General features: G+C 40.4%; 1 long non-coding RNA gene across 1 annotated transcript in view; it reads left to right on the top strand.

Annotated features, from left to right (window-relative positions):
* The first annotated feature begins 252 nt into the window (after positions 1–252).
* The window catches only part of LOC104611193 (uncharacterized), a 37,385-nt gene continuing 25,090 nt past the window's right edge, over positions 253–12,547 (top strand). Inside the window, exons 1-2 of the long non-coding RNA XR_737577.3 lie at positions 253–556; positions 2,938–3,116. This is a non-coding gene — a long non-coding RNA (uncharacterized LOC104611193). The remainder of the gene's footprint in view (positions 557–2,937; positions 3,117–12,547) is intronic.

The raw sequence follows: 12,547 nt of genomic DNA, 5'->3' as shown, positions 1-12,547 counted from the left end.
AATAATAATAATAAGTAGAAATAAAATATTAATATAATATAACTAAACTAATAATAAATTAGTAACATATTAATAAAATAATAATAAATTAATGATAAATACTAAGATATTAATTATTACATACTAATAAAATAATAATAACAAAGTTCTAATAAAATAATATTTATATATTCATAGAATATTAATAAAGTAATAATAAAATAATACATATACTAATACAAAATTAAAAAATTTCAGTTGATTTCAATTGCAACTACCAAAACAACAACAATCGAAATTCGATTCTGATTCCAGATTGAACCACAGGCCATAGGAATAAGTGATTTGTTGCTATTCCGAGTCTGATTCCACCCTTATTGTTGAATAAGACGGAAGCACTTATTGTCAAAATTGCCTGTCCATAATTATCAAAAAATCGATACTACCCCTGTATGAATAAGATCTTTTTTGTTCACTTGACACTTGACAGTTTAGTGTTTACACTCTCCTGTGACTGGAAGCAGCGGTGGTGAAAGGAGCAAAACGAACCCCAGCGGCGGTGAAAATCTCATCACAGGTTTGTTTTTCAGTTTTTTAGTATTTTCCCGTTGCATTTTCTCAGGTAGTATTTTCCGTCTTAAAGCGTCTCATGCCCTGTATCTTATCCAGTGTTTGTTCCAGGATTTCTTATCTCTGTTTGTTCGATCTTAAATGTGTTATTTGTATCTGTTCTTTTTGTTTGTTTGTTTGTTTGTTGTCTTTTTTTCATTGAGGATTAAGTTAGAGAATCATAGGTCATCTGATGTTCAATGTAACTTTTTGGTGAATGGTCTGCAAACACGAGCAAAAAAATTTTGCTCAGACATGCTTTAATGGTAAAGGGTATTGCTGCCTTTAGCACCAAGTTCTGACTTCTGCGGTTAATGTTACCTAGTTTCATCTGTAGAGAAGTAGAAGAGTTGTAATCAAAAGATTCAAAACCATTGAGGCTTGAATTCAGAACCTGATGTCTAAGTTACTGTCCATTCCTATACTCGTCAGTTTCCAAATTTTCCTTGTCCATCTTACATTTATACATTAGTTTGAAAGTTCATTATAGCTCAACAGTATAAGGGGGCCCTTTTATCATGATCTTCAAAGAAGAATATTCATAGTGAACTTAAACTGTCACAGGAACAGAGGGTCCATGTATTGAATACCCAACCAATCTTATACCATGGTCTCTCCTCTCAACCAGTGGCAAAACATTGGGTTGGGGATATAGGTTAGAAGAGATAAGAGAGGGAGGAGATGAAGAAATCAGTGGAGAGAACAGAATGGTCTCTCCCTCAATCAATTAGCTTGTATGGATGAAAATAATCATGGGTAGAACGAGAAAACTACCCTTACATAAAACTGACTTTAATTATTAAAAAAGATTTGAATAGAATACATGCTTCAAGCCTAAAGAGTTTGTAGATCATGGAAACAAATCAAGGAAAAAATGGAGGAGGACATCAAGCAGTGTGGACACCTGAACTACCTAAAGTATTTGTTGAACTTTGCTTAAAACAAGTCTTAGTTGGCCATACCAACAGCTACCAGCATTGACAAATTTGGCTGGGAACAATCATTGAAGAGTTCACTGCAATTAATGGGAAACATTGTGACAAAAAATAGATGAAAAAATCACTAGGATGCAACTAAAGTGGTTGGAAGATTTTCCATATGGCCACATACAATGGGCCTGGATGGGATCCTGTGAATGAGACATTCACAGTAGGAGATGAGTTCTGGGATGAATACCATAGGGTACAAGTTGTTATTATACCTAAGGTTAAGATTTGTTTTAGGTAAAAAGATGAGTAATCATGCCCCTGTATACTACATACATATCCAAAAGCTGCCCAATTCAGATACAAGGGCCTCCCTCATTCAACCCATTTGGATATTATATTTGGATCAGCTATGCAATAGCTTAGTTTAGTCTGAACACTTGTTTCTTCTGCTTGGTGAACTTTGATGTTTACTTTCATATGGATGATCATATGTTGAAGTATTACGGTTTAACATAATAGCAATGAGAAGATGGAGAAGTCACTTATTAATAAGTTTTAAAATAGTAACTCTAATGAAAAAGCCACTTATTTAATAAGCACCTCACCAAACACTCAGAAGCTACTTATTCAACAATCACTTATTCATAAGAATTTATTTGAAAAGACCATTTGGAAACAATAAGCACTCCCAAACACCACCTGAATTTCATCCCAGTTACGTATTGGCAGTGATGGCCGTTATGGTGAGAAAACTGGCAGTTCTCTGCTCTTCTAGCGTAGAATTTTGCAATATGTCTAAGAAGATTGGATGGACCTGGGGACCACACTTACGTCAGTACTTATCTAAATGTTCATCTGACCAAAAGGTGTCAAGAAGTGTCACAATCAATTCAGGCAAGTTTGCAACAACCTCCCCATTAATTGGTCAAAAGTGCAGCTGAAGTTGCATTTTTTGACTAACTGAAGGTGACATGATTTTTTTCCTGTTTTAGTGTGTATTCATAGAGTTTATGTTTGAAGAACTCCTATACAGACATAGAGAAATATGCCTGCTTAGCTAAAGCTACATAAATCCTTTGTTAGCAAAAATCTATAAATGCACATTGAAACTTATCATTGTGCAGCTAGCAGCTTGATGAAGCATGGATGCTATTTATTCTTATTCTATCAGAATAGATTTCAAAATCCAGATGAAATGTTGTTTGCTCTGTTCTGGTTCAGTAGTGGTTACTGGCTATATATGTGATATTTGTAAGGGGGGAGTTATTAGTTGAGTTTGCTATTCTTAGTAATGAGTTTTGGATTCCAGTTCCTAAATTACTTCAATAGGGCTTCCAGTATCTTTCTTTTTATAACTGACTTTCACTTGCAAATGCTCCAATTTCAAAATCAGAATATGATTGTGGTTCAGATTATACAGACTTTCATAGGTGGCATAATGATAGTGGCTTTGTCCACAAATCAGCACAGGTTGATCCGACTACACTCATAGAAATTGGTGCAGTAGTTCATCCAAAATTTTACTTGGTCAGCATGTCCATATTGGATCAGGAGCTGTTATAGGAGGTGCTGTTGTTTTTGGGGATTCGACAAAATAAGGTACAGTTTCTTCTTTATGCTATAACCTTATTGGTCTTTGTGATTGTGAGTGCATTATAATAACACGATTCTTACAGCTTTAGTATAGAATCAAACCACAAGTTCAGAATGGCAATGGATGCTTTTGATGTTCCTTCATGTGTATAGAGCTTAAGTTCATGTTCATCCGGAGCCTGCATTTTTGGCAACCAAAGAATATACTACATGCATAACTGCATATTGTCGTATAGTTAAAATCTTGAAATTGCTTGTAATCTGAACATAACGCTAGCTGGTAGTTTAGGACATTTTCTAATGAAGCAAGGTCTATTCCTATACTCTCTTTTCCTGAATGAGACTAAAAAGGACATGTTTGAAATATAAAAAAAACCTGAACATTCACAGTTTAACATAGGAAATAGTCCTTGATAGAGTGGATGCAAATGCCAAATCAATGGATAAGGCTTTATTGAGTTGATACTTCATATTTTCTTTTCTTGATTCGTTTAGCCAACCCCAAATGGATGGATAAAGTTTTGTTCAGTTGATACTTATTATTTTCTTTTCCTGACTCATTTAGCAAACCCAAATAGATGGATAAAGCTTTGTTGAATTGACAATTGACAGCACTAAAAAGTTGACACTTGGGCAGCATTCTGTTGGAGGTCTAGTGTTGAGACCCAAACACTCCTTCCAGAACCCACCAGGGGAGTGGAGCAGGCCACCACCCATCAGCCATTCACAAGGAGGCAGAGAAGACAGGCGACAGAGCCCCAGAATTAGTTACACTCAGAGTTGGTTACTCTGCCGCCAGAGGATATTCCATCCATGTTATCTGCCAGAGTTAGTTACCCAGAAATCAGAGGATATTCCGTCTGATATTACACCTGTAGGCCAGCTATATAAGGCCATCATCATATAATGAAAGCAATGAATGATTCTCCTTTAATTTTCTTCTCCCTGAGTCCAGTTTATTCCTTCCTTCCCTTCTCTTTTTCTCTCCATCTTCTGTTTCAGGAGGTCAAGCCTCCCTCGAAGTGGCTTCCGAGGTGAGCGGAAACTCACCATCTAGTTACTGTCCATTACCTTTATAATAAGCCCTTAGATGATACTGATTTCTAACTCAGTTTCACAAATAATTTCAAAGAATTGCTTGTTCAACTTCTTTCTCTCTCACTAAGATTGTGCAATATAGAATTGATACCTTTCTTTTTTGAAGAGTAAGGAAGAAGTTTTATTAAAATAGAAAAGAAGGATACAATCCGATTGGGTGTCAAGATAACACCCCACCATTCAAGCACTAGGAAAACAGATTTACATTACAGGCTGGAATCTCTGGAACACCCTAGAAATTTTCCACCAGATCTACACTGTTAATATGGAAAAATTCTGGGAGAACCAAAACCCAGCTTGAAACAAGCTTTCCGATTGATGCCACCAAAGCTTCAATGCCTTTTGATTTGTCCTTGAACAACCTTCTTTTTCTTTCCTTCCCATCACACTGCGAAAGGAATGCAGTGTTACTGGACTCAACTCCCCGTCGGGACGAGGCTCTGGTTCTACCTCGAGCTATGGTAATTTCTCACAAAGGTCAGTAGTTCAAGACAAACAAAATATGAGGTAAAAAGGTGTATTGCTTTATTCATTCTATCGTTATATAGAGAGGGATCTGAGGGTCGTTACAGGGGAATCATGAACATGATTGCTATCCTAACTAACTACGGAACGACCATCAGGGAGGGAATCTCGCAGTGCCAGCTAGCAACCCAGGTGTAACATCCACACCCCTTAAGCTAATGCCTAGTCCTCGAGGTGTGCATCGGGAAACCTCTGTTGAATCTTCGTCAGTAACTCCCAGGTGGCATCAGTATTGGGAGTTCCTTTCCATTGCACTAAAACTTCAGTGATGACCTTGTTCCCCTGCTTCACCATTCTTTGTACCAGTATAGATTTCGGGTAGGGAAGAAGTGACCCGTCTGCCGAAACTGAGGCATGGTGGTATGGGTTCGAGTCGGGTCCCCTACCGACTTCTTCAACCAGGATATGTGGATCACATGATGAATTTTACATCCTTCAGGCAAGGCCAACTTATAAGCCACCTGCCCGACCCTCTTCTCCACTTTGTATGGTCCATAATAATGGGCAACCAATTTCTGGGAATGCCTAGCTGAAACCAAAGCTTGCCTGTATAGCTGTAGCCGGAGAAAGACCAGGTCTCCCACCTGAAATTCCTGTTCAGTACAACATCGGTCTGCAAATGCTTTCATCCTTTCTTGAGCTCTATGTATTTGTTCCTTTATCTTGGCTAGAGCGGCGTCTCTGTCATGTAATTCTTCCTCCGCAGCTTGAACTCTTGTAGCACCTGGTATGTAAGTCAGTAAATTTGGGGGTGGATATCCATACACTGCCTGAAATGGGGTGGTGTGAATGGCAGAGTGGTAGGAGGTGTTGTACCACCACTTAGCCAGAGGTAGCCACTGGGCCCAAGTCCGAGGCTGAATCCCTGCAAAGCATCTTAGGTAGTTGTTATGAAGGAGAGAAGAATGGAAGAAGAGAGAAAAGAGAGAGAGAACAAGAGAGAAGAGAGAACTGAGAGCAAAAGATACTACTGGTGGCGCAACTTTTTTAGTATATATACTAGGGCGACAACAACTAAAATAAAAAATAGTAAAAGTACAATAGTACCCCTGTGGTACTATACATAGGAAAAATAACAGCTGTTAACACTCCCCCTCAAGTTGGAACATAGATGTCAATCATGCCCAACTTGTCACATAAATCATGATGTTGTGAGTGGTGTAGTCCTTTTGTAAAGATGTCTACAAGTTGATCCTCAGAGTTGACATAGGGAGTACACACTTCCCCTGTAATAACCTTCTCTCTGATAAAATGCTTGTCGACTTCGATGTGTTTAGTTCTATCATGTAGCACAGGGTTAGCTGCAATGTTTATGGCTGCCTTGTTATCACAGAATAGGGTCATAGGTCTGTCCATTAGAAAAACCAACTCACTCAACAGATTCTTTATCCACATAATTTCAACCACTCCATGAGCCATTGCTCGATATTCAGCTTCAGCACTGGATCTAGCTACCACACTTTGCTTTTTGCTTCTCCAGGTAACTAGATTTCCTCCTATGAAGGTACAGTAGCCACTAGTTGACTTTTTGTCATTTAGGGATCCTCCCCAATCTGCATCAGTATACACTTCAACTTTCAAATGTCCGTGCCTTTGAAACAACAAGCCAGCATCTGGAAACCTTTTAAGGTATCAGAGGATTCTTTCTACTGCTTCAAGATGAGTGGTCATAGGGGGCATGCATGAACTGGCTAAGGACACCAACTGCATAAGCAATGTCTGGGCGGGTCATAGAAAGATATAACAATCTCCCTATAAGTCTTGAAACTTTTCCACATCCTTGATAGGTTCACCTAGCTGTCACCTAATTTATGGTTAGGATCACTAGGGGAATCAACTGTCTTCACTCCCATTTTTCCTCTATTCTGGAGTAAATCTAGGACATACTTCCTTTGGGAAATGAAGATACCCCTTTTTGAGCGGGCAACTTCAATTCCTAGGAAGTATCTTAGAGGATCTAGATCCTTTACTTCAAACTGTGTGGCAAGAAACTCTTCAACTTTTGGATTTCATCCTTCCAGTTGCCAGTGATAATTATATCATCAACATATACTATCAAAGCAGCAATTTTACCTTCTCCTCTTCTCACAAACAATGTGATCAAATTGACATTGCTTGTATCATTTCTGCTGAATCGCTGCATGGAATCTGCTGAACCAGGCTTTCGGTGATTGTTTCAGCCCGTATAAAGACTTCTTCAACCTACACACCTTTTGTTCATTGCCTTGAGCCTGAAAACCAGGGGGTTGTATCATGTAAACTTCCTCTTCAAGGTCACCATTCAAGAATGCATTCTTGATATCAAGCTGATGTAGATCCCAGTCAAGATTAGTAGCAAGAGAGAATAGAACTCTAATGGAGTTCATCTTGGCAACGGGTGCAAAAATCTCTGGTTAATCAACTCCGTACACTTGTGTAAACCCCTTTGCCACTAAACGAGCTTTATACCTCTCCACCGTGCCATCAGCCCTATGTTTGACTGTGAACACCCATTTACATCCAACTGGATCCTTTCCCTTAGGAAGATCTACAAGTTCCCATGTGCCACGTTTATGAAGGGCATTAATTTATTTCTTCATAGCATCTGTCCATTCAGGTACTGAAAGAGCTTCTGCCACATTCTTAGGGATAGGGACACTGTCAATGGATGTGAGAAAGGCTCGAAAAGAGGGTGAAATGTTTTCATAGGAAACAAAGTGGGAAATGGGGTGTTTAGTGGTGCATGATCTAACACCTTTCCTGTGAGCAATAGGAAGGTCAAGGTCATTAGAAACAAAGGTATCAATTGCAATGGGGTCAGGTACATCAATGGGAACCAAGATACCTTTGTGAGTATGTCCGCCCCCGAAGAGTTTAATGGCATTAGAGGTACAACTTCTGGATTCTCCACAACTCTTGAATTTGGTTGGCCTTTGTGACGACGGAAGAAGACACAAAAAGGAGGAGGATCAGGAAGAGGAGGGAGTTGAACCAGTTTCTCCTCATTCCTACTCTTCCCCTGAGGAGAAGCAGGGAAAAAAGGCCCACTCTCAAAGAAAGAGACATCCATGGAAACATAGAATTTCCGAGAAACAGGATCAAAACAACGGTATCCCTTTTGAGTGAAGGAGTACCCAGGAATATGCAAAGAATAGCATGAGGATCCGATTTTTCCACGAGTGGGTGACAAATTTTGGACAAAGCAACGATAACCAAACACACGAGGAGGAATGGGAAGAAGGGGGGCCTTAGGAAAGAAAAGCTGATGCGGGGCTTTGCACTCTAACCAACGAGAGGCATACGGTTGATGAGGTAGGTAGCACAAAGGACAACCTCAAGCCAAAAGCATTTTGGGACATTCATATGGAGTAGTAAACCCTGGGCCACTTCAAGGGTGTGCCAGTTCTTTCTTTCAGCAACACCATTTTGTTGTGGTGTTCGGGCACAAGAGCTACGGTGAAGTGAACCACGTGAAGCAAAAAATTCCGTGAGATCACTATGAAAATATTCTTTGGCATTATCTGACTGAAAAATTTGGATTTCAGTTTGAAATTAGGTGAAGACCATCCGCTGAAAATCTTGGATAATTTTTGGTACTTCATCCCTGTCCGCATGGGATATACCCATGTATATCTAGAATAATCATCGATAATGGTAATAAAATACTTGTAGCCACTCTTAGATGGTAAAGTAATAGGGCCCCACACATCAGAATGAACAATGTGAAAAGGAAATTCAGATTTATTATTTTTTGAAAGAAAATGAGTTCTACACTGCTTACTCAATTGACAAGTTTGACAAGAGAAATCTGAAACGGACACTGACTTAAACAATTCTGGAAACACCACTTTCAAAGACTTAAAAGATAAATGACCAAGACGACAATGCCATAAATAAAATTGATTCTTACAGGACTGACTCTTAGACTCTGTGACTTGAAGGCCTTATTCTCTAGCATGTAAAGTCCATCAACCATACATCCTCTACCAATCGTCCTCCCTAAGGCTAGATCCTGGATCACACGGTAAGAAGGGAAAAATGTCACTGAGCAGTTTAAGGAATTAGTAATACTACTAACAGAGAACAAATTAATGGGAAATTTCGGAACATGTAAAACATCAGAGAGGGTAAGGCCGAGAGGGAGAGAAATGGTTCCTTGACCAGCTATGGTAGTGTATGATCCATCATTTAGTCTCCCCTTGTCTCTTCCAGAAAGAAGGTGATAGGTTTGAAAGTAAGAGGATGTACTAGTCATGTATGATCCATCATTTATTCATATTTGAACCTTGCTTCTTATTCAGATCTTGAGCCCATTTCGGCTTCTCATGAAGATCCCAGCACGTGTCTCAGGTGTGTCGGGGTTTCTGGCAATGAGTACACCACAATTTGTCCTTGTCATCCATCTTTTTCTGAAGATCCCCCTTCTTAGAAGTATTTCCCCCACCGGTAGTAACACTCCCTTTCGCTGCCAATACAACTGCATCTCCTCCAGAACTGTTCGTCAAATTCCTTCTTCTTTCTTCTGATTGTACAAGTGCATAAACTTCCTGAACAGATGGAAGATCCTTGCTACCTAGGATCTGGACTTTGATAGATTCATATGTAGGGTTCAAACCATGTAAGAAAGCAAACACTCTCTGTTGGGAGACGGGTTTTTTGTACAGTTTTGCATCTTCATCACACTTCCAGTCCACACTCTGATAATGATCTAACTCCTTCCAGATAGAGGTCGAGTCTGAGTAGTACACAGATAGACACCTCTCCCTCTGTTCACAAGTAGACGATTTTGCCTGTAGCTGGTAGATTTTTGCATAGTGTCGCAGTTCCGAATATGTTGATTTTGCTTGTTCCCAGATCTCATTTGTCGTTTCAGCCCACATGAAATTCCTTCTTATTTGAGGTTGCATAGAAACTAAAAGCCAAGACATAACCATTGCTGTTTTTCTGGTTCCATCTGTCATATTCAGCACTCCCAGAATGTGGTTCTGTGATTCTCCCATTAATATAACCTATCTTTCCCATTGTAGTGATGTACAGCTTGATCCCTCTTGACCACTCTAAATAATTTAAACCATCAAGAGGAATAACAGCCATGGGAAAGGATAGGTCCACACCCCCACTCATTCCATTCAGCATTGAGGAAACACTGGATGTAGCAGAATCTTCACCACTCATGATTTCAGATTCAAAAACAACTCTTAAATGGGGTACACATCCTTAAAGAAATTCAACACTGAGGGGGAACGAATTTTTTTTTTCTTCAGAAACACACTTCCTTTTGTAAAAACACAGGTGCTGTTACAGCACTAACAGGCCATCCCTTGACTTACAAGCTCAACACAAGTGTTGCCACAGTGCATACAGGTCATCTCTTGACCTACGCATCAACAGGACTGCTGTTACAGCAAGTACTGGTCACTTTCTGACCTTCAATTCACCATAAAAGCTGCTGTTGCAGCACACAAGAGGTACTGGTCACTTTCTGACCCTCAGTTCACCATAAAAGCTGCTGTTGCAGCACACAAAAAGGTCCTCACGACCTACAGTTTCACAGGGATCAGTGGACCCCACAAAAAAGGAAAGAAAGAGGTGCTGATCACCTCACATCCAATCGGCAGACCTAGTACAGGTTCTGCCCTGGCACACGACCAGAAAAAAAAGGTAAGAGAGAGAGAAAAGTTGCTTCAGTGTGTGAGATCTTCAATCAACCGAACAGCAGATGAGGGTGGCAGATCTGGAAATCTGGTGCGAAGAAGAAAAAAACTGTTCACTTGACTTCTCCTTTCAGATCTGATAGTCTTGCTCTGATACCATGTTATGTAGGAGAGAAGAATGGAAGAAGAGAGAAAAGAGAGAGAGAAGAAGAGAGAAGAGAGAACTGAGAGCAAAAGATACTGCTGGCGGCGCAGCTTTTTTAATATATATACTAGGGTGGCAGCAACTAAAATAAAAAAGAGTAAAAGTACAATAGTATCCCTGCGGTGCTATACATAGGAAAAATAACAGCTGTTAACAGTAGCCTTCTAGTGTCTTGTTAACTATTTCGGTTTGTCCGTCTGAATGTGGGTGATAGGCCGAGATCATGTTGAGATGAGTGCCCTGCAACCGGAAGAGTTCCCGCCAAAATGCATTGGTAAATGCAGGGTCTCGGTCTAACCATGCTGGTCGGCATTCCATGGAGCTTGAAAATCTCAGACATGAAGAGTTTTGCTACCTCTTGAGCTGTGTACAGGTGGCTGAGTGCCAGAAAATGGCTGTATTTGGACAACCAATCCACTACTACCATTATCACCAACTTTCTGTGGGAGACTGACAACCCTCTATAAAGTCCATCCAAATGTCACTCCAGTTCCTTTCTGGGATCAGCAAGGGATTCAACAGTCCAGGGGGAAGGATGTTTTCTCCCTTGTTTCTTTGACAGGTGTCGCATTCCCTTATCCATTCTTTGACCTGTTTTTTGTATCCTTTCCAATAGCATACCCATTTGAGCTGTTGCATTGTTTTCTCATACCGAGCATGCCCACAACGGCAGGGTGTGCATCTCATCAAACAGACGTCACCGCAGGGGTGACTAGGAACCCAAAATCAGATTTCCTCTCCTCCAAATGACCCTATCCTTTACTTCATATCTACCTCCAGGTGAAGCTCCAGTCTGTATTTGTTGGGCTAAGGCCAGCATTTCTGGGTATCTACTTGACTCATCCCTTAATTCTGCAACCCAACTAGGCAGTGGTCGTGAGATGGCCATCAGTGTTCCTTCTTGACATCTGGATAGAGCATCGTCAGCCACATTCTCCTTCCCCCTCTTGTACTTAATTTTGAAATTGTACCCCCATTATTTTACTGAGTAGCCACTGCTGAAATAGGGTGGTGATTCTTTGATTGAGAAGGTATCCCCAAACTTTGGTGATCTGACCTCACTAAGAACCTCTGCCCCAGTAAATACTGCCTCCATTTTTGAATAGCTGTAACTACCGCCACCAGTTCTTTATCATACGTAGAGAGCTGCACTTCTGCTGTTCAAAGCCTGGTTAAAAAAAGCAGTTGGCATATCACCTTGGGACAGAACAGTTCCTATGCCTATGTTACAGGCATCATAATCCAAAGTAGAGGGTTGGCAAAAATCTGGGAGGTCTAGAACCGGAGTTGTAGTCACTGCTGCCTTTAACTGTACAAAAGCTTCTTCTGCCGCCTGGTTCCACTTCCATTCACCTTGCTTGAGCAAATCTGTCAGTGACCTAGCTATCCACCCGTAATTTTGGACAAACTTCTGGTAGTACCCAGTCAACCCAAGGAAACCTTGGAGCTCGGTCATGGTCCTGGGTCATGGCCAAGCTGTCATGCTTTCAATCTTGGAAGGGTCAACTTCCACCCCTGCTCCAGATATGATGTAACCAAGATAACTGACTCGGTTCACCCAAGCGAACATTTACTTCTCTTAGCAAAGAGTTGGTGGTGCCTTAAAATATCCAAAACCTCATCCAAGTTCTCTGTATGTTCTATAGTCTTGTTGTACACCAGAATATTGTCCAGGAACACCAGCACCAACTTCCGCAAAAGAGGGTTGAAGACTTCATTCATTAATGCCTGGAAAGTCGAGGGAGCATTGGTCAAGACAAAAGGCATAACCAAGAACTCATAATGCCCCTCGTATGTTTGAAAGGCTGTCTTTCGCACATCCTCTGGTCTAACTTGTATCTGATGATAGCTAGACCTGAGATCAAGTTTAGAAAAAACTTGAGAGCCACATAGTTTGTCCAAACAGTTCATTTATTACAAGCATGGGATACTTATCTTTTATTGTCACCTTATTGAGAGATCTGTAATCGACACAG

Source organism: Nelumbo nucifera, chromosome 2 (genome assembly GCF_055504915.1).
Source record: "Nelumbo nucifera cultivar China Antique chromosome 2, China Antique-T2T, whole genome shotgun sequence".
Taxonomy (NCBI): domain Eukaryota; kingdom Viridiplantae; phylum Streptophyta; class Magnoliopsida; order Proteales; family Nelumbonaceae; genus Nelumbo; species Nelumbo nucifera.
This window is presented reverse-complemented; position numbering and strand designations above follow the sequence as displayed.